We start from the raw sequence: 23,189 nt of genomic DNA, 5'->3' as shown, positions 1-23,189 counted from the left end.
TAATGTGTATTTAATGTTTAGTTAACTAAATTTTAGAACGAAATTTGGTGAAAATATAAACAATGACCACAGAATGACTCAACAATTTTAAAGAAAGAAATAAGTGCATAAATATCCTATTATCTTTTTATTTAAATACCTATTATAAAGTATAAAACCATATAAAAGATCTTGAACTCAAATAAATATATTTATATATATATGGTAAAATACAATTTATGAAATAATAGATCATTTAGTTTTCAAATCAATAAAAATTCAAAATTTATGTAGAAAAAACTGTAAAGCTATCTGCCAAAAACAATTAACCAAGATCTTGTCTGTAATAGAAGCTAAAATAAAAAATTCAAAAATACACTTAGAAATACTCAAGAATATATTACCCTATGCATATATTTCACATAATAATATATAAGAAGACAAAATATAACATAAAATACCATTTTTATAATAAAATATGCAATATTCATTTCTCTCTATATTGTGCTAATAATTTATTATTCAGCTTCTTTATACTATCACACCTTTCCACAGCAAACATTCATTTTTTTAAAAAACATTCAAAAATTTCAATTTTAGCATCAGGAATAGTGTCCTACTTGTGATGATCCATGGTGGTCATCTGTAAGTTCTTCTGAATTTGAATTGTCGTGGTGCCTGACAGGGGCTTCATCTCATTATCCTTTTGTAGCTAACCTTACCCTCTCTCCTAACAGGGGCATAATACAGTTAGTAGGTACTTGTCTCATTATAGCTACTTCAGTGATCAAGGCATTTCTTGAGACAAGGCAGATGTTTCTCATTAATTTATTTTACTTGATTAGATCAAAACTATGAAATAGAAATATTTATCCAAGTTGAAACCAGCCTGGTCTGAATTAGTCATGCTAATAACTAGATAAGCCCCAAACTGGTGGTTAGGGAGATTTCTCTATATTGGCTGTTGCTGTTTCGTTTCTTCTCTTATTCCTTTAAAAAAATTGTTGATTTTGCAATGTCTTGTAAAAATTTCTACCATTGTAGAAGCTGAATAACCTTTGTGTCACTTTCGTTTTTTGGTTGTCTTTAAGTGTAGCTTAATAGTTTTTTTTTTTCTTCCAGGTATCATGTTCTTACTTGATTGGGGACAGTTATACTGTATTTGTTATGTTTTCAGGTTGGGCATTAAGAAGCACATTTCTGTGCTTGTAGGAACACAGGTAGAGATCACTAGACAGAGGAGCAGTTCGAACAATGACAAGAGAAAGACACAGTATATGGGTTCAGGGACCATCAAAATGAGGTCAAAGCGGGACTCCAGAGTCTCTTGAAAGTATCAAAGCAGATTTAAAATTTAAAGCTAAAGTCAAGGTGCTACTTAAGAACTATGGGATTTGTCCTTTATTTAGCTATCACCTGAGTGGTTTAACTAAGGGAATTAACATGAAGAGAGGACAGTGAGTTTCTTTTGTGTATATGGAGACAATGATACCATTCAGAAAACCATAGGAAACAGGGAATGTATGTGAGCTGGCAACTCTGGACCCAGGCTCCACTTAAAGGGGAAGCTGGAAGAAAGGGAAAGGGAAGTTGAAAGGAAGAGTCAGGGAGATTAAGAAAGATTCTCAAAAAAGCAAAGAATCCACTACTGAATGATTAATAAATACTTGATCAAGAATGGAGAGCAAAGAGGAGAGTGACTCTCCTGATGTCATTGGAATGAGACCCTGGGGAGAGGAAGACAGACAACACAAGGACGTGATACCATCAGGTCCTCTGGCTCAGGGATACATTGTCTAGGGCCTGTTACATAGGACCATGTGAAGATGGTTTGATTTATTTTTAAGTTGAAGAAAATTTCTTAATATATGATATTTGTCACCTATCAATGCCATCGTATGATATAATTTTTTTTAAATAAAGGAAGGAGCCAGCAGAAGCTAAAGAACTTATCTCCTGAGAGGGTTGGATTTGAAGAAGTGGAAGCAGGTCTGTATCATCCAGAAGAGACTAAGGGAATGAGCATGGTAGGGGATGGTACACAGTGTGCAGTTGGCAGACTCTTGGTGGTCTTCCATAAAAGAACACTAGTTAGTCAAGAGCAAGGCCAAGTGAAATGAAAAAGGCAGTCACAAGAGCTACAGCAACAGGAAAAGATGGTGGACAAACAAAGCAGCCAACTTACATGAGTCTTCTGAGTTTTCTTTCAACTGTTTCCTTTGTGTACCTTGACTGAACACCACTTCTGTAATACTGTTATAGCTGGACAAATTAGGGATTGTAGTAAATAGGTGAATCCTGTCCAGATGGCACCAGAGCCAAATAATAATGCCTGCTAATGCTCAGGAGATCATCTGTAAAGTAATGTATTTTAATGAAATGAATATACATCCTGTTCGGTACTGTTTTCTACTTTCCTAGTCCTTGCAATGGCACCCAAAGGGAGAGAAGGTAGGTGATATGCTATATTTACCTATATAATTGGCTTCTTCTAGTCTTCCCTTGCATTTTATTTAACATATAGGTCTTATGGTGTACGAGGGGATTTGGGCATCCATCTTCTGGCTTCCGTGGCTTCAGTCATCACCATTAACCTTTAAACATCATTATCTTGAAACTATGACTCACAGAGATTTTTCCAACCATCACAGGCAAATTGAATAGGAAATTCCTGTCTCCTTCCACTTTATCATTCATTTCTTACAGTTGTATAGTGTAGGTTGATGTCTATAGGTAGGTAAGGGCTGGCACATGTTAGGTCAAGCCCATGATTGGATAGTAAAAATATAAGGCGGGGACAAAACTTTTGTAAGGTGAAGAGAGAAGGGGAAGGAGGAGGAGAATCAAGATGGTGACAGAGAAAGATGATCCAGACCTGAGTGGTCTTGAATTGCCAAGGTAGTTATGCATATTTCTTAAGGGATGGATTTCTGTAGGCAAGTTTAACTTATCTAGATGGGCTATTTATATTCTTATCAATTGGTTGTGAGTTTGTTGTATGGATGTATTGTAGATTGAGACTGTAACATATAAATCTAATTGTTGGGCAGTTTGTTGAGTCTTGATTTTACTGGGTAGCTGGAACCAGAGAATACTTGGGGGCAGCATGAAGTTGCTGAGATACAGATACAGTGTCATGTGACCCTACAGGTGCTGGCACTAGTGCAGGATAAAACATTACCTGTTTTTAAATATGTACCACAACAGTATAGCTCTAAAATGGTGCTTAGTAGAAAGATCTCCTTAGTGTAGACACGTGCCTGTCATCTGTGGAATCATTTTTAAAAAGTGGATATAATGGTCCTTTCCCAGTGAGTAGTCTCAGAGGACAGTTTCTCTCTTTTGCTAAAACATGGTTCCTTATCACTTCAATCACAGTAGTTAGAGTAAGAACCCCGGAGATGCTGCCTGACTTCTTCCCATCTCAGCTTTCTTAAGTGTCGACTAACCAAACTCATAGCCAGGTATTTTGAGACCATTTTAAGAATCAAATGGATTAACACCTGCAGAGTTCCCAGAGCTTACTGAATGTTCAGTCAATATTAGTGATTTCAAAAATACATATAATTTTTCCTTCCAATTTTTGGTACTTGTGCCAGAATTACAACCCCAGGGTATGATTTATAAAAAAAATGTACAAAATAGAAGGATTCTCAAAGGAAGTGTTCTCTGTCCCTCACTCATCTCTTTAGTACCCAGTGAGTCCTGTGGTGCTTTGAATAAAAAGTGTCCACAGAATTCAAAAACGTCAACAAACTGAAGGGCCCAAGTGAGGACACCTCAGCCCCACTTGGGAGGGAGAAGAAAGCAATCACAAGGGGAGAGGAGGAAAAGGGGATGATGATGGAGAGGAAGAGGAGAACATGATCTGGTATTGAGTGGGGGGAAAAGGACTGAAGCCCTGAGGGCCAACTGAAAAAAATGGAAAAAGGCAAACTCGGAGATAGAAGGTTGGGGGAACCCTGTAGAATGTACCAGAGACCTGGTAGGTAAGATATTCTCAAGACTCAAAGGGAGGGAGAGACCTTAGGTGTACTGGCCTAGAGTAGGAAGAGAGAACTTTTAGAGCCCACCTCCAGCAGAAAGACAGGGCATCAAGAGAGGGGGGGGTTGCCATCCCAGAGTCAGTTTCTGTCTGAAAGAACTGCAGGGATGAAAATGGAGAATAACATGAAGAAAAGAATGTCCAGCAGCAGGCCCAAAGTGGGATCCAACTCAAGTGAAGGCCTCAAGGCCTGACACTACTACTGAGGCTATGGAGTGCTCACAAAAAGGACCTATCATGGTTGTCCTACAAAAGACCCAACAAGCAGCTGAGTCAGATGCAGATATTTGTACCTGAACAATGGATAGAAGGGGCTGGCCCCTGTAGTTGAATTAGGTAAAAGCTGGAGGAAGCTGAGGAGGATCAGCAGTCTCAACTTACCTAGACCCCTGAGATCTCTCAGACACTGGGCCACCAACCAGGCAGCAGACACCAGCTGATATGAGGCCCCCAATACATATACAGGTGAGGACTGCCAGGTCTGGGTTCAGTCAGAGAAGATGCACCTAACCCTTAAGAGATGGGAGGCCTCATGTAGTTTAGAGTCCTGGTGGACTTGGGGGGGGGGTGATGGCATCCTTGTGGAGACAGGAGGTCAGGGGGGAGGTATGCGATGTGGATAGACCAAGAGGGGACTATAACTTGGAGTGTAAAAAAGGGGTGGAAAGATTAAATAAAAAGAAAAAATACTAAAAAACAAAAAGGTGCCCAACTTGGTGGCCAGTTGGTGGCATTATGATGGAGGTTTAGGTGGTCTAGCTCTATCGGAGGAATTACATCAGTAGGGGGCACATTTGGAGTATACAAATCTTCTAGTAACAGTGGTTCTCAACCTGTGGATTGTGACCTCTTGGGAGGTCACATGTGCATGCCAGATGTCCTGCACATGAGATATTTATACTATAATTTTTAACGTAGCAAAATTACAGTTATGAAGTAGCAACAAGACAATTTAGTGTTTGGGGGATAAGCACACATGAGGAACTCTATTAAGTGGTTGTAGCACTAGGAAGGATGGGAATCAGTGCTCTAGACTCTTCCGGTTTGCTCTCTGTCTGCTTCATGATTGTGTTTCAAAGTATGAGTTTTCAGCTGCTTGGAATAGCCACCATGTCTGGTATTGCCACCACTGCTTCTTGCTTAGGGAGGTTGCCTTGCTCCCTAACCGACCTTTCTCTTTGTTAGCAATTGTCATTCTGCATAATGCCTGAGTCCATTTTAATAAATCTAAGGTGTTATGCATTGGCCTGGGTCTAAAAACATACAAAGGCTTTTGTTATTCTTGGTAAAGACTTTCTGTCTGTCTGCCTGGGATGCCACCACCTCTGTCATGACTACCCTGAATACCTTCGTTCTGCACTTATGAATACACTAACTTGGTTCCTGGCCTCCCACCCACCTGTGAGGGCGTGAAACCAGCCTTTGCCTTCTTAGTCTGCCTCATATATACATAAGAGCTGAGTACATACTGAATCTAATATACAAGAGGCACACAATGAGCATCAGTTGAATAAAAGTGATTGAAATGATGTATTTGACATTTGGAAATAGCTAGTCTTTAAACTAGAACTTTAGATCTCAAGCACATTGGATAAAGGAAGAAAGCGAACTGAGCGTGTTAACACCTACTCCATGACAATCAAAGATGACAGCATCAAAGAAGAAGCTGCTATAACAGGCCCAGCATGTGCTAGGTGTGGAATAAAGTTTTCCCTTTCTTGTTCCTTCTCTTTTTTATTGTTGGAGAAGGGTAGCATGGAGGTGGAGTCTTGCTGTATTTCCCCATGCTGTCTCTGAATGCCTGTGATCCCAAATACCTATGAGAGCAGGTATGTGCACCAAGCTTTTGCCTTTTCCCTCCTGTTGCCTGATTCAGAACTTTCTGGTCATGAGAACTGAAGTGATACAGGTCTATCAAGGAAACATTAATCTTATCACTTCTTTCTGGCAGGGAATTCCAGGAGTAATGACTATAGTTCTACAATAGTGACCTCTGCATATTTTAGCCCTGAATGGCTAGAGCAGGTACAGTGGCAAAAGAAGAGAGATGATTTATAAAATAAGAATTAATCATCCTTATTCTCCTTACAGGGTCTCTCCATTTCCCCTTTGGCTATTGTCCTGAATCTACAGTGAGACGATTCCTATTTCATCACTGTGTGAGCAGAACCTTATAGCATTGAGGTAAGAAAAATATCTACATCTGTAGATTTTGAACTTTAATAATATATCCACTGCATTAAAGGGGGAAGACACAAAAATTAGGAGCTAGAAATTTTGTGTAAGAGTAAATCTCCACTTATTTCACACAACCTCTGAATTCCAACACCCTGTACACTAGAAAAATTATTTCTTGGGTGCAAAGGTTTGGGAACAGCCCAAAAACAGACAGAAATACAGGTGATACAGACACACATAGACACAGACAGACAGAAACAGACGCACAAAAAACAGACAGAGACAGACACAGACACAGACACAGACATAGAGAGACACAGAGGCAGACACAGACAGACACCGAGACAGATAAAGACACAGAGACAGACTCACGGACAAAAACAGAGATGCAGACAGACAGACATAGAAACAGACACAGAGGCAGATGCACACAGAGACAGACAGAAACACAGACATAGATAGACACAGAGGTACACATAGACAGACAGACACAGAGACAGAGACACAGAGACAGACACAGAGACAGACACAGGCAGACAAAAGACAGATAGACACAGACACAGGCACAGATGCAGACTGACAGAGACACAAAGTCAGGCACACATAGAAATACTGACAGAGACAGAAACACAGACACAGATACAGACCCAGAGAATGGCATAGATACAAGCACAGGCAGAGGAAAAGCCACACACAGTAACACAGGTATAGACAGAAGCACATAAACATACAAGGACAAAGATACAGTCACAACCACAACCACAGCCACAGTCAAACAGACACAAATACATACACAGACCAACAAATACACAGATACAGGCAGAGGTACAAGCATACACAAACAGGCACTGGAACAGACAGATACATAACAGACACACAGAAACAGACAGACAGTGACACAGACAGACACAGACAGACACAGACATAGACAGTCACAGAGACACAGACACAGAGGCAGATGCACACAGAGACAGACAGAGACACAGACACAAAGCCAGACATATACAGACAGACACAGAGACAGATAGAGACACAGAGACAGACACAGAGACACAGAATCAAATACAGACAAAAGCACAGACTTACACATACACAGACACAGGCACAGATGCAGACTCACAGAGACACAAACTCAGGCACACATAGAAATACTGACAAAGACACAGACACAGACACAGACACAGACACAGACACAGACACAGACAGACACAGACACAGACACAGACACAGATACAGACCCAGAGAATGGCATAGATACAAGCATAGGCACAGGAATAAGCACACACAGTAACACAGGTATAGACAGAAGCACATAAGCATACAAGAACAAAGATACAGTCACAGCCACAACCACAGCCACAGACACAGCCACAGACAAAGAAACAGACAGATACATCCAGACACAAACCAACAAATACAGAGATACAGGCAGAGGTACAAGCATACACAAACAGGCACTGGAACAGACAAACATAGATATATACACAGACACAGATACAGATGCAGATATAGACACAAACACAGAGAGACAGACACACAGACTTACAGAGACAGAAACAGTGACACAGACACAGAAACAAAGACACTGTCACAGATAGACACAGGTATAGGCGCACGCATATATGCAAACACAGAAACAACCACAGGCAAAGACACACGATAGATACATTACAGACAGACACAAATGAGACACAGCAACAGGCACCATCACAGAGAAACAGACACAAACATATGCATGGACACAGAGACAAATGCAAACACAGGTATATATAAAAGAGTAGACAGAGACACAAACTCAGGCACAGTGATAGGCAGAGAAATAGATACAGAAACAGTCACAGACAGACATAGGAACAAATATAGGTAAAAGAACAAACAGACATAGGAACAAATATAGGTAAAATAACTCACAGATATGGACACAGACAATAACAAAGACACACACACAGAGAGAGAGAGAGAGAGAGAGAGAGAGAGAGAGAGAGAGAGAGAGAGAGAGACACAGGTGCAGACAGAAGCACAAAATATACAGAGGTACAGACACAGGTACAGAGATAGAACAATTCAGACACGGGCATCCTCATCGTCTTGGACAGAGACACAGGCACAGATATAGGTAAAGTCACAGATAGGGGTACAGACATAGGCACATCACACAGGCATAGACATAGAGAAAAACAGGCATGAAGACAGAGACACAGACAGACAGACACAAACACGGACACACTCACAGACAGAGATAAAGGCACAGACACAGACTTAGGGAACCGTACAGACACAGACACAAAACACACAGGCATAGATCAAAACAAACACTGACACAGTCACAGATGCAGAGAGACGGAGATACAAACTCCTATCCAGATACAGGCAGAGTTACAGACACAGACACACAAAGAGACACAGATATAAGCATAGGTTCAAACACTAACACAGACACAGATACAGACAGACAAAGATCCAAACCAGACAGAGAAAGACAAGATATAGACACAGAAACAGGTCAAGACACAGACACAGATAGGCGGAGACAAAGACACAGGCACAGTCACAGGCACAGAACAGACACTGACACACCCACAGACACAGTCATAGGCTCAGGCACAGGCTCATACCTAGGTACTGAGAAAGACAAACACACAGAGACTCAGGCACACACCAAGACATATATTCACAAAGACACAGGCACAGGCACAGACACAGACAGAAAAACTGAAACAGACACAGAGACATAAACATGTATAGACCCAGAGGCAGAAGAAGGCACAAACACAGACAAAGAAACAAAAACTGACACAAACACACCCACCCACCCCCCCACACACAAACAAACAATGAGAGAGAAATAGAGAGACAGAAATAGAGAGGTGGGGGCAAGGCACAGACACAGGAATGATACAGAGATAAACATACAAGCACAGGAACAGGCATAGCCTCATAGAGAAACAGACACATAGACATGGACACAAATAGACAATGACAGAAATAGAGGTACAGATAGAAACAAACAGGCATAGGAACAGGCACAGCACAGAAACATATACGGATACAGATAGAGACATAGACAAGGGTACAGACACAGACATAGAGTGACTTAGGCATAGACACAGACATGGACACAGGTACAGACACAGACCGACACAGATAAAGACAATAGCACAGATGCACACAGACACAGAGACAGGCAGAGACACACACAAACAGAGACACAGGCACAGATAAAAATGCATGCTCAGACACAGGCACATAGACACAGACACATGCACAGATGCAGTCATAGCGACAAACATAGGCTGTGACAGAGGCACAGACAAAACATGCACCCCTTAATCCCCCCAAAGCTGATCTCTCCAAACCCTCAGGTTGATCAGTTTCAATATTTGAGAGAGAAGGAGTTTTTACCCCACCCTCTGCTATCACAGGAATATGACAAGCACCAGGGAAGGGAGGGCCTCTTTGTATCTCTAGAAATCATCAGTTTTCTGTAGAATGCTATGCAATTGTATATCCTGAGGTCTTCTTCAATTTCTCTCTTCAGAGACTTGAAGTTCTTGTCATACAAATCTTTTACTTTCTTGCCTAAAGCTATGCTAAGATATTTTATATTATTTGTGAAAATTGTGAAAGGTGTTTCCTTAATTTCTTCCTCAGGGTGTTTACCCTTTGTGTAGAGAAAGGCTATAGATTTGTTTGAGGTAATTTTATATCTAGCCACTTTGCTCAAGTTGTTTATCAGCTGTAGGAGCTCTCTGGTAGAATTTTTGGGATTTAGGTATATCATATCATCTGGAAATGGTGATACCTTGACTTTTTCCTTCCCAATTTGTATCTCCTTGATCTCCTTTTATTGTCTTATTGCTCAAGGTAGAACATCAAGTACTATATTGAATAAATAGGGAAAAGGGCAACCTTGTCTCTGATTTTAGTGGGATTGCTTCAAGAAACTTTCAATTTAGTTTGATATGGCCATTGGTTTGCTGTATATTGCTTTTCATTTTGTTTAGCTTTGTGCCTTGAATTCCTGATCTTTCCAAGACTTTTAACATGAAAGGGTGTTATATTTTTTGTCAAAGGCTTTTTTAGCATCTAATGACATGATCATGTGGTTTTTTTTCTTGCAGTTTATTTTATAGTGGATTACATGGATGGGTTTCCATATATTGAACCATCCCTGCATCTCTGGGATAAAGCCTGTTGATGGTGGTGAATCATCATTTGGTTGTGTTCCTGGATTAATTTTGCAAGAATTTTATTGAGTATTTTATGTAAATACTCATAAGAAAAATTGGTCTGAAGTTCCCTTTTCTGGGTATTTGTGTGGCTTAGTTATCAGTGTAACTGAGCTTCATAGAATGAATTATGTAGTATTCCTTTTGTGTTTATTTTGTGGAATAGTTTGAGAAGTATTGGTGTTAAGTCATTTTTGAAGGTCTGCCCTAAAACCTGTGCTTTTTTTGGTTTGGAGACTTTTAATGACTGCTTCTATTTCCTCAGGAGTTATGGGGCTGTTTAGATAGTTTAAGTTATCCTGATTTAACTTTGATACCTTGTATCTTTCTAGAAAATATGGAGCTAAAACCATCCAGTGGAAGAAAGATAACATTTTCAACAAATGGTGCTGGTTCAACTGGAGGTCAGCAAGTAGACGAATACAAATTAAACCATTCTTATCACCATGTACAAAGCTTAAGTCCAAGTGGATCAAGGACCTCCACATCAAACCAGATACACTCAAACTAATAGAAGAAAAAGTGGGGAAGACCCTAGAACACATGGGCACTGGGAAATTTCCTGAACAAAAACACCAATGGCTTCTGCTCTAAAATCAAGAATCAACAAATGGGACCTCATAAAACTGCAAAGATTCTGTAAGGCAAAGGACATTGTCATTACAACAAAACAGGAACCAACAGATGGGAAAATGTCTGTACCAATCCTATATTTGATAGAGGGCTAATATCCAAAATATACCAAGAACTCAAGAAATCGACTCAAGAGAGCCAAATAACCCTATTAAAAATGGGGTACAGAGCTAAACAAAACATTCTCAGCTGAGGAATATTGAATGGCCAAAAAGCACCTAAAGAAATGTTCAACATCCTTAGTCACCAAGGAAAAGCAAATCAAAACAACTCTGAGATTCCACCTCATACCAGTCAGAATGGCTAAGATAAAAAAACTCAGGTGACAGCAGATGCTAGAGAAAGAGGAACACTCCTCCAATGTTGATGGGATTGCAAACTGGTACAACCACTCTGGAAATCAGTCTGGAGGTTCCTCAGAAAATTGGACACTCCACTACCTGAGGATCCAGCTATACATCTCCTGGGTATATACCCAAAAGATGCTCCAACATACAAGAAAGACACATGCTCCCCTATGTTCATAGCAGCCTTACTTATAATAGCTAGAAGCTGGAAAGAACCGAGATGCCCTTCAACAGAGGAATGGATACAGAAAATGTGGTACATTACACAATGGAGTACTATTCAGCTATCAAAAACAATGACTTCATGAAATCCATAGGCAAATCTATGGAACTAGAAATTATCATCTGGGTGAAGTAAACCAATCACAAAAAAAAAAAATCACACATTGTATGTACTCACTGAGAAGTGGATATTAGCCCAAAAGCTTGAATTACCCAAGATACCATCTACAGACCACATGAAGCTCAAGAAGAAGAATGACCAAAGTGTGTATGGTTCATTACTTCTTTAAACTTTGGAGCAGAGACTGAAGGAATGGCCATTCAGAGCTTGCCCCACTTGGAGATCCAGCATATATATATATATATATATATATATACAGCCATCAAACATTTATATGACTGATGAAGCCAAGAAGTGCATGCTGACAGGAGCCTGATATAGCTGTCTCCTGATAGGCTCAGTCAGAGCGTGACAAACACAGTCGTGAATGCTAGCAGCAAACGAATGAACTGAGAATGGGGTTCTTATTAGAGGAATTAGAGAAAAGATTGAAAGAGCTGAAGGGACTTGCAACCCCATAAGAACAACAATACCAATCAATCAGAGCTCCCAGGGACTAAACCACTGCCCAAAGAGTACACATGGACAGACCTATGGCTCTAGCTGCTCATGCAGCAGAACATGGCCTTGTTGGGCACCAGTGGGAGGAGAAGCCCTTTGTCCTGCCAAGGCTTGACCTCCCAGTGTAGAGGATTGTCAGGGCAGGAAGGTGGGAAGAGGTGATTGGTTTGGGAGAGGGAACACCCTTATAGAAGAAGGGGAGGGAGATGGGATAGGGGGCTTATGGGTGGGAAACCAGGAAAGGGAATAACATTGAAATGTAAATAAAAAATCCAATAAAAAAAAAGACTGAGAATGATTACATTTTGCAAAAGAGCACTATTAAATCACAGCAGGAGGATAGAGCAAGATAGGAAGAAGAAGGAGAAGTTCAAAAGGAACTTGAAAATTAGGAGCAATATGAAGAATGCAGAGAGAAGGAAGGCCAAAGATGAAGCTGCAGAGACAACACATAGAGCAGGCAGACTTCTCACCATGGGACTGAAAAAATCTTTTCTTAACAGCAAGGCAGGCTTAGTCTTACTAAAGAGATCATATCTTTCCCCTTATGGACTTGGGTTTAATTCATTTAGAAATGAAAAATGATATGTTTTTTCTTTCTCATCCCAAGGAAGCTTGGAGCTCATTTTTTATTTTTTATTATTTATTTATTTATTTATTTATTTATTTATTTATTTATTTATTTATTTATTTATTTAATTAACTTGAGTATTTCTTATTTACATTTTGAATGTTATTCCCTTTCCCGGTTTCCAGGTAAACATCCCCCTAATCCCTCCCCTTCCCCTTCTTTGTGGGTGTTCCCCCCACCTCCCCCATTGCTGCCCTCCCCCCAACAATCACATTCACTGGGGGTTCAGTCTTAGCAGGAACAAGGGCTTCCCCTTACACTGGTGATCTTACTAGGATATTCATTGCTACCTATGAGGTCAGAGTCCAGGGTCAGTCCATGTATAGTCTTTAGGTAGTGGCTTAGTCCCTGGAAGCTCTGGTTGCTTGGCATTGTTGTTCATACGGAGTCTCGAGCCCCTTCAAGCTCTTCCAGTTCTTTCTCTGATTCCTTCATTGGGGATCCTGTTCTCAGTTCAGTGGTTTGCTGCTGGCATTCGCCTCAGTATTTGCTGTATTCTGGCTGTGTCTCTCAGGAGAGATCTACATCCGGCTCCTGTCAGCCTGCACTTCTTTGCTTCATCCATCTTGTCTAATTGGGTGGCTGTATATGTATGGGCCACATGTGGGGCAGGCTCTGAATGGGTGTTCCTACTGTGTCTGTTTTAATCTTTGACTTTCTATTCCCTGCCAAGGGTATTCTTGTTCCCCTTTTAAAGAAGGAGTGAAGCATTCACATTTTGATCATCCGTCATGAGTTTCATGTATTCTATGCATCTAGGGTAATTGAAGCATTTGGGCTAATAGCCACTTATCAATGAGTGCATACCATGTGTGTTTTTCTGTGATTGGGTTACCTCACTCAGGATGATATTTTCCAGTTCCAACCATTTGTCTATGAATTTCATAAAGTCATTGTTTTTGATAGCTGAGTAATATTCCATTGTGTAGATGTACCACATTTTCTGTATCCATTCCTCTGTTGAAGGGCATCTGGGTTCTTTCCAGCTTCTGGCTATTATAAATAAGGCTGCTATGAACATAGTGGAGCACGTGTCTTTTTTACATGTTGGGGCACCTTTTGGGTATATGCCCAAGAGAGGTATAGCTGGATCCTCAGGTAATTCAATGTCCAATTTTCTGAGGAACCTCCAGACAGATTTCCAGAATGGTTGTACCAGTCTGCAATCCCACCAACAGTGGAGGAGTGTTCCTCTTTCTCCACATCCTCGCCACCATTTGTTGTCACCTGAGTTTTTTATCTTAGCCATTCTCACTGGTGTGAGGTGAAATCTCAGGGTTGTTTTGATTGGCATTTCCCTTATGACTAAAGATGTTGAACATTTCTTTAGGTGTTTCTCAGCCATTCAGCATTCCTCAGCTGTGAATTTTTTGTTTAGTTCTGAACCCCATTTTTTAATAGGGTTATTTGTCTCCCTGCGGGTTTTGGCTCCCTACTTTCTTGAGTCTTTGTATATTTTGGATATAAGGCCTCTATCTGTTGTAGGATTGGTAAAGATCTTTTCCCAATCTGTTGGTTGCCGTTTTCTCCCAACCACAGTGTCCTTTGCCTTACAGAAGCTTTGCAGTTTTATGAGATTCCATTTGTCGATTCTTGATCTTAGAGCATAAGCCATTGGTGTTTTGTTCAGGAAATTTTTTCCAGTGCCCATGTGTTCGAGATGCTGCCCTAGTTTTTCTTCTATTAGTTTGAGTGTATCTGGTTTGATGTGGAGGTCCTTGATCAATTTGGACTTAAGCTTTGTACAGGGTGAAAGTATGATTCGATTTGCATTCTTCTACATGTTGACCTCCAGTTGAACCAGCACCATTTGCTGAAAATGCTATCTTTCTTCCATTGGATGGTTTTGGCTCCTTTGTCAAAAATCAAGTGCCCATAGGTGTGTGGGTTCATTTCTGAGTCTTCAATTCTGTTCCATTGGTCTATCTGTCTGTCTCTGTACCAATACCATGCAGTTTTTATCACTATTGCTCTGTAATAGTGCTTGAGTTCAGGAATAGTGATTCCCCCTGAAGTCCTTTTATTGTTGAGAATAGTTTTAGCTATCCTGGGTTTTTTGTTATTCCAGATGAATTTGCAAATTGTTCTGTCTAACTCTTTGAAGAATTGGATTGGTATTTTGATGGGGATTGCATTGAATCTGTAGATCACTTTTGGTAGAATGGCCATTTTTACTATATTAATCCTGCCAATCCATGAGCATGGGAGATCTTTCCATCTTCTGAGGTCTTCTTCAATTTCTTTCTTCAGTGTCTTGAAGTTCTTATTGTACAGATCTTTTCCTTGCTTGGTTAAAGTCACACCGAGGTACTTTATATTATTTGGGTCTATTATGAAGGGTGTCGTTTCCCTAATTTCTTTCTCAGCTTGTTTCTCTTTTGTGTAGAGGAAGGCCACTGATTTCTTTGAGTTAATTTTATACCCAGCCACTTTGCTAAAGATGTTTATCAGCTTTAGTCGTTCTGTGGTGGAACTCTTGGGATCACTTAAATATACTATCATATCATCTGCAAATAGTGATATTTTGACCTCTTCTTTTCCAATCTGTATCCCCTTGATTTCCTTTTGTTGTCTGATTGCTCTGGCTAGAACTTCAAGAACTATATTGAATAAGTAGGGAGAGAGTGGGCAGCCTTGTTTATTCCCTGATTTTAGTGGGATTGCTTCAAGTTTCTCTCCATTTAGTTTAATGTTAGCAACTGGTTTGCTGTATATGGCTTTTACTATGTTTAGGTATGGGCCTTGAATTCCTATTCTTTCCAGGACTTTTATCATGAAGGGGTGTTGAATTTTGTCAAATGCTTTCTCAGCATCTAATGAAATGATCATGTGGTTTTGTTCTTTCAGTTTGTTTATATAATGGATCACGTTGATGGTTTTCCGTATATTAAACCATCCCTGCATGCCTGGGATGAATGAAGCCTACTTGATCATGGTGGATGATTGTTTTGATGTGCTCTTGGATTCAGTTTGCCAGAATTTTATTGACTATTTTTGCGTTGATATTCATAAGCGAATTTGGTCTGAAGTTCTCTTTCTTTGTTGGGTCTTTGTGTGGTTTAGGTATAAGAGTAATTGTGGCTTCATAGAAGGAATTCAGTAGTGCACCATCTGTTTCAATTTTGTGGAATAGTTTGGATAGTATTGGTATGAGGTCTTCTAGGAAGGTCTGATAGAATTCTGCACTAAACCCGTCTGGACCTGGGCTCTTTTTGGTTGGGAGACCTTTAGTGACTGCTTCTATTTCCTTAGGAGTTATGGGATTGTTTAACTGGTTTATCTGTTCCTGATTTAACTTCGATACCTGGTATCTGTCTAGGAAATTGTCCATTTCCTGAAGATTTTCAAGTTTTGTTGAATATAGGCTTTTATAGTAAGATCTGATGATTTTTTGAATTTCCTCTGAATCTGTAGTTATGTCTCCGTTTTCATTTCTGATTTTGTTAATTTGGACACACTCTCTGTGTCCTCTCATTAGTCTGGCTAAGGGTTTATCTATCTTGTTGATTTTCTCAAAGAACCAACTTTTGGTTCTGTTGATTCTTTCTATGATCCTTTTTGTTTCTACTTGGTTGATTTCAGCTCTGAGTTTGATTATTTCCTGCCTTCTACTCCTCCTGGGTGTATTTGCTTCTTTTTGTTCTAGAGCTTTTAGGTGTGCTGTCAGGCTGCTGACATATGTTCTCTCCTGTTTCTTTCTGCAGGCACTCAGAGCTATGAGTTTTCCTCTTAGCACAGCTTTCATTGTGTCCCATAATTTTGTGTATGTTGTACCTTCATTTTCATTAAATTCTAAGAAGTCTTTAATTTCTTTCTTTATTTCTTCCTTGACCAGGTTATCATTGAGTAGAGCATTGTTCAACTTCCACATATATGTGGGCGTTCTTCCCTTATTGTTATTGAAGACCAGCTTTAGGCCGTGGTGGTTCGATAGCACGCATGGGATTATTTCTGTCTTTCTGTACCTGTTGAGGCGCATTTTTTGACCAATTATATGGTCAGTTTTGGAGAAAGTACCATGAGGAGCTGAGAAGAAGTTATATCCTTTTCCTTTAGGGTAGAATGTTCTATAAATATCTGTTAAGTCCATTTGGCTCATGACTTCTCTTAGTCTGTCTATGTCTCTGTTTACTTTCTGTTTCTATAATCTGTCCATTGATGAGAGTGGGGTGTTGTAGTCTCCTACTATTATTGTGTGAGGTGCAATGTGTGTTTTGAGCTTTAGTAAGGTTCTGTTACGTATGTACGTGCCCTTGTATTTGGGGCATAGATATTTAGGATTGAGAGTTCATCTTGGTGGATTTTTCCTTTGATGAATATGAAGTGTCCTTCCTTATCTTTTTTGATGAATTTTAGTTGAAATTTGGTTTTATTTGATATTAGAATGGCTACTCTAGCTTGCTTCTTCCGACCATTTGCTTGGAAAGTTGTTTTCCAGCCTTTCACTCTGAGGTAGTGTCTGTCTTTGTCTCTGTGTGTTTCCTGTAGGCCGTAGAATGCAGGGTCCTCATTGCGGATCCAGTTTGTTAATCTATGTCTTTTTATTGGGGAGTTGAGACCATTGATGGTGAGAGATATTAAGGAATAGTGATTATTGCTTCCTGTTATATTCATATTTGGATGTGAGGTTATGTTTGTGTGCTATTCTTCTCTTTGTTTTGTTGCCAAGACGATTAGTTTCTTGCTTCTTCTAGGGTATAGCTTGCCTCCTTATGTTGGGCTTTACCATTTATTATCCTTTGTAGTGCTGGATTTGTAGAAAGATATTGTGTAAATTTGGTTTTGTCATGGAATATCTTGGTTTCTCCATCTATGTTAATTGAGAGTTTTGCAGGATACAGTAACCTGGGCTGGCATTTGTGTTCTCTTAGGGTCTGTATGACATCTGTCCAGGATCTTCTGGCTTTCATAGATTCTGGCGAAAAGTCTGGTGTGATTCTGGTAGGTCTGCCTTTATATGTTACTTGACCTTTTTCCCTTACTGCTTTTAATATTCTTTATTTTGTGTGTTTGGTGTTTTGACTATTATGTGTCGGGAGGTGTTTCTTTTCTGGTCCAATCTATTTGGAGTTCTGTAGGCTTCTTGTATGCTTATGGGTATCTCTTTCTTTAGGTTAGGGAAGTTTTCTTCTATGATTTTGTTGAAGATATTTACTGGTTCTTTGAGCTGGGAGTCTTCACTCTCTTCTATACCTATTATCCTTAGGTTTGATCTTCTCACTGAGTCCTGGATTTTCTGTATGTTTTGGACCAGTAGCTCTTTCCGCTTTAAATTATCTTTGACAGTTGAGTCGATGATTTCTATGGAATCTTCTGCTCCTGAGATTCTCTCTTCTATCTCTTGTATTCCGTTGGTGATGCTTGTATCTATGGCTCTTTGTCTCTTCCTTTGGTTTTCTATATCCAGGGTTGTTTCCATGTGTTCTTTCTTGATTGCTTCTATTTCCATTTTTAATTCCTTCAATTGTTTGATTGTGTTTTCCTGGAATTCTTTCAGGGATTTTTGTGATTCCTCTCTGTAGGCTTTTACTTGTTTATTTATGTTTTCCTGTGTTTCTCTAAGGGAGTTCCTCATGTCTTTCTTGAAGTCCTCCAGCATCATGATCAAATATGATTTTGAAACTAGATCTTGCTTTTCTGGTGTGTTTGGATATTCTGTGTTTGCTTTGGTGGGAGAATTGGGCTCCGATGATGCCATGTAGTCTTGGTTTCTGTTGCTTGGGTTCCTGCGCTTGCCTCTCCCCATCAGATTATCTCTAGTGTTACTTTGTTCTGCTATTTCTGACAGTGGCTAGACTGTCTTATAAGCCTGTCAGGAGTGCTGTAGACCTGTTTTCATGTTTTCTTTCAGCCAGTTATGGGAACCGAGTGTTCTGCTTTCAGGCGTGTAGTTTTTCCTATCTACAGGTCTTCAGCTGTTCCTGTGGGCCTGTGTCTTGAGTTCACTAGACAGGTCGCTTGGAGCAGGAAGGTTTGTCTTACCTGTGGTCGCGAAGCTCAAGTTTGCTCGTGGGGTGTTGCTTCTGAGCTCTCCGTGGGGGCAGTAACCAGGAAGATCTGTGTCGCCCTTTCCGGGAGCTTCAGTGCACCAGGGTTCCAGATGGTGTTTGGTGTTTTCTTCTGGAGTCAGAGATGTGGGCAGAGTGTAGTCTCTTTTGGTTTCCCAGGCGTGTCTGCCTCTCTGAAGGTTTAGCTCTTCCTCCCACAGGATTTGGGTGCAGAAAACTGTATATCAGGTCGGTCCCTTCAGGTTCCAGCAGTGTCTCAGACGCAGTGGACTTGCTGCTCCTGTGCCCTCATCCACGGGAACCCAGAGGCCGTATATAGTTTCCTCTTGGGCCAGGGATGTGGGCAGGGGTGGGCTGTGTTGGTGGTATCTTCCGCTCTGCAGTCTCAGGAGTGCCCACCTGTTCTGGCGGTGAGCTCTCTCTACCACGGGGTTTGGGAGCAGTGAGCTTGAGGCAGGGAGCGTGAGATTTGTACTCCAGGTAAAAACCGGAAGTGTCAGGTCCTAGAGGAATTTTGCCTCTGTGTGTCCCGAGGCCACCAGTCAGGTCACTTGCAGCAGAAAAGTTGGTCTTACCTGTGGTCCCGAGGCTCAAATTTGCTCGTGGGGTGTTGCTTATGAGCTCTCTGCGGGGGCAACAACCAGGAAGATCTGCGCCGAGCTTATTTTTCATCTATAGTGAGTGAGTTCTTTTCTCTCTGGCACTTGGTCTTTTGCTCCATATGCATATGTAAGTATGGATGTGTGTGTGTGTGTGTGTGTGTGTGTGTGTGTGTGTGTGTGTGTGTTTAAGTATATAATTATGAGAAAAGTATGTAGCTGAACCCAACATGGAGGTATATAAGTATGTGTGCATGCATTTTTATATAAATGTATATGAGTTGTGAATATTTGCTTGTGTTAAATGTTTTTCCTTCTGTGAATGAGACTCTTTTCCTGGTTCAGTACAAGTTTATTGCTCCAAACCTCTCTACAGCTTGACAAGCAATAGGTGACACTTCTAGGCAAGAAAGAAAAAAAAATCTTAGTAATTAATCCTTTACTTAATCCTCTATTGTTTTACAATGAGGTGCCAAATCCCAGAGATTGCAGTTTCTGTCCTCAGGGGAAATGAGCTACCTCTCAGCTGCAAAGTAACTTAAAAATAAGTCAGGCAGATATTATTATTATTACAGTCAATATCTCACAAGACCAAGCCTTGTCCCCACCGATGCTTTTTCTTAGGCTCACTATCTTCAAAAAAGAACCAGAACCACTGGAAATGGCTCCTGACATTTTTCTCCTCCTTTTACACTGAGATGATGTCTCTTCATTATGTGAGGGTGTGTTTCTTGGACAAAGCAGAAGCATAGATACTATTTTCACATTCATTCTGTTGGTTGTTGTTGTAAAAATATAAAAATAAAAGAAGTATGGTTGTCTTTTACCCTGCTAGGTCTTGTACCACGGTGCCCCAAGATATCTGCTAGGTATCTTGGCAGAAACACATCCCAACAACTCGGCGGCCCAGTGTCTCTTGTCGCTACACTCAAACCGTCACATAAAAAAACACACAACACAATAAACTTTGACCCAATTGGTAAGATATAATTGTCCATTTAAACATACAAAGCCCGGTACCATTGTTGAGAACATTGATAACAACCTGTAAATACACACAGTGAGATCTTTACGTCAGCCTCCATCATCCTGCCACGGCTTCTCTCTCTCTCTACCTCCTGTCTTTTCCTTTCTGTTCTAGTTCCTCCTCTTCCTTCAAACTTCTCTGCCTCCCACTTTCCTTCTCCTGCAATGACAGGCCTCCTTCTATCCTGTACTTGGTCTGTGGTTTTTGTTTTGTTTTGTTAATTTGGGAACTGAGACCATTGATTTTGAGAGATATTAATGGCCAGTGATTCTTCTATCTGTTATTGTTGTGGAGGTAGTATTGTGTGCTTGTGTGAGTGTGTCTGTGTATGTGTGTTTCTCTCTGTGTGTGTCCATGTTTCCCCTTTTCTAATGTTCTGATCTGTGGTTATACATTTCCTGTGTTTTCTTGGATGTGGCTAACCTCCTCAGTCCAGAGTTCCCTTTTATGATTTATGTAATGCTGGATCTGGAGATAGATATTATTTGAATTTGGTTTTATCTTAGGATATCTTATTTTCTCCATCTATTATTATTGAAGGTTTTGTTGGGGATAGTGGTCTGGACTGGTATCTACAGTATCTTAGAGTCTGTAGTATATCTGTCCAGCCTCTTCTGGCTTTTACATTGAAAATGAGGTGTTATTCTAATAGGTTTGCCATTGTGTATTAGTTGGTCTTTTTCTCTTCTGGCTTTTAATAGTCCTTCTTTGTCTTGCAACTTTAGTGTTGGGATTATTATGTGCCTAGTGGACTCTCTTCACTGGTCCCGTTGATTTGGTGTTTTGTATGCTCCTTGTACTTTGATAGATTTCTTGTTTGTACGTCAAGAAAAGCTTTCTTCTGTGATTTGGTTTGTAAATATTTTTTCAGACCTTTGACCATGTTTTCTCCCTTCTTCTATATCTATCTATTATTGTTATTGGTCTTTGGCTTTTCATTATGTCTCAGATTTCTGAATGTTTTGTACCAGAATTTTGTTTTATTTAGTATTTTTTGATGTACATACTCATTTCTTCTATGGTGTTTTCAAAATCTGAGAATCTCTCATCTATCTCTCATACTCTATTGGTGAAGTTTGCCTCTGAAGTTCCTGTTCGAGATCCTAAATTTTCTGTTTCAAGGTTCCCATCAGTTTGGGGTTTCTTTAGTAATTATATTTTCACTTTTACATACTGAATGCTTTTATTCATTTGTTGTGATAATTTTCTTTTAGGGATTCATTAATTTCCTCTTTAAGAACTACTATGCTATTTATAAAGACTATTTTAAGATATGTGTCTTGTGCTTCAGCTGTGTTGCAATACTCAGACCCTACTGGGCTAAGATTGAGTAGCTGAATGAAGACTTTTTGTCGTGTTGGTTATTGATAGTGCTTTTTCACTGGTGATTCATTTTGGTATGATTGTAATTGTAGTGCTGATATCTTGTCTTATCTTTGTTGTGTGTGTATTTTATACATTGGTTTCTGTTGTGGCAAACTGAATGAAAATGACCCCACATGTTCATAAGGACTAGCACTTTTGTGAGGTGTGTGGCCTTGTTGGACTAGGTGTGGAATTGTTGGAGGAAGTGTATCAGAGGGGGAGGCTTTGATGTCTCAGATGCTTTAAGCCTGATCACTGTGTGGCAGTCTCTTCCTATTGCCTGTGGATCCAGATGTACAATCCTTAGCTTCTTGTCCAGCATCATGTCTGCCTGTACATCATTATACTTCCTGCTATAATGATAATGGACTTAATTTCATTTCAAGCTGTAAGGCAGCCCCAAATGACATGTTTTCCTATGTTTCACTTACCATGGTCATAGTGTTTCTTCATAGCAATGGAAATTCTAATTATGACAATTGGCAACACTGGTTGTAGGGGAGTGTACCTATTGTATATTGCCTCCTGGGATATTTGTGGGTGTGACCAGTTTGGGTTCCAGGTAAAATGTGATTTTTGGATTGAGATCTTACACTTATGAATGTGGATGATCTGAGGAGTGGTCTGAGTATGTACATAGGAGGAAAGAAAGCAGGGTATTCCACCAAGATCTGCATATTCTCTGGCAATAGGGTCAGGGAGTTATGACAGTCCACTATAGGTAGGTAGTCTGCAACATAAATGGGAATGAAACTAGGAGTTTGACATAGAGCAGAGGAGAGAGAGGGTGAATTCTGAGGCTTACCTACATGCTATACTGTTCTGCTTCCTTTTCTGGGAGGTTTGGCTTATGGGTTCCCAGAGAATTCCTGTTGGTATTGGGTACTGGAATAATAGGATGAAAAGAGAAGAATGTTGGAGGAGAATATATGTGTGATCTGAGGGCATGGGCCTCAAGAATCTATCATTTTGCCAGTGAGCAAATGTGGATGATTTTTCATGGAGACAGAAAGTGGTTAGAATATCATGTGCATATTTTTAAGCTAGGTGAGGCAATTTGGCTAAATATATTTGTGCTTCTAGCTGGGCAAATTCAGATATGGGGAAGAAAACATCATTGTGATAGTGCCAACTCCCCATTTGCTATAGGCTTCTGTAGCAGCAGGAGGTATTTGTTTCCTAGAGCTAATCTCTAAATGGGTACTGGGGTCCATAGGATCTGGGGGAGGGGCTAGACTCTTGGAACTAGGATGACCTTGGGCAGAGGAATTCAGAAGCTATCCAAGATTTCTTTGCCTTCTGAG

The 23,189-nt window shown here is 40.2% G+C and overlaps 1 long non-coding RNA gene across 1 annotated transcript; it reads left to right on the top strand.

Annotated features, from left to right (window-relative positions):
- The first annotated feature begins 218 nt into the window (after positions 1-218).
- Positions 219-12,551, top strand: LOC120102816 (uncharacterized). The gene is made up of 2 exons (XR_005504581.2): positions 219-6,208; positions 10,764-12,551. It is a non-coding gene; the product is annotated as an uncharacterized LOC120102816 (long non-coding RNA).
- The last annotated feature ends 10,638 nt before the right edge of the window (positions 12,552-23,189 follow it).

Source organism: Rattus norvegicus, chromosome 5, assembly GCF_036323735.1.
Source record: "Rattus norvegicus strain BN/NHsdMcwi chromosome 5, GRCr8, whole genome shotgun sequence".
NCBI classification, from domain to species: Eukaryota; Metazoa; Chordata; class Mammalia; order Rodentia; family Muridae; genus Rattus; species Rattus norvegicus.
This window is presented reverse-complemented; position numbering and strand designations above follow the sequence as displayed.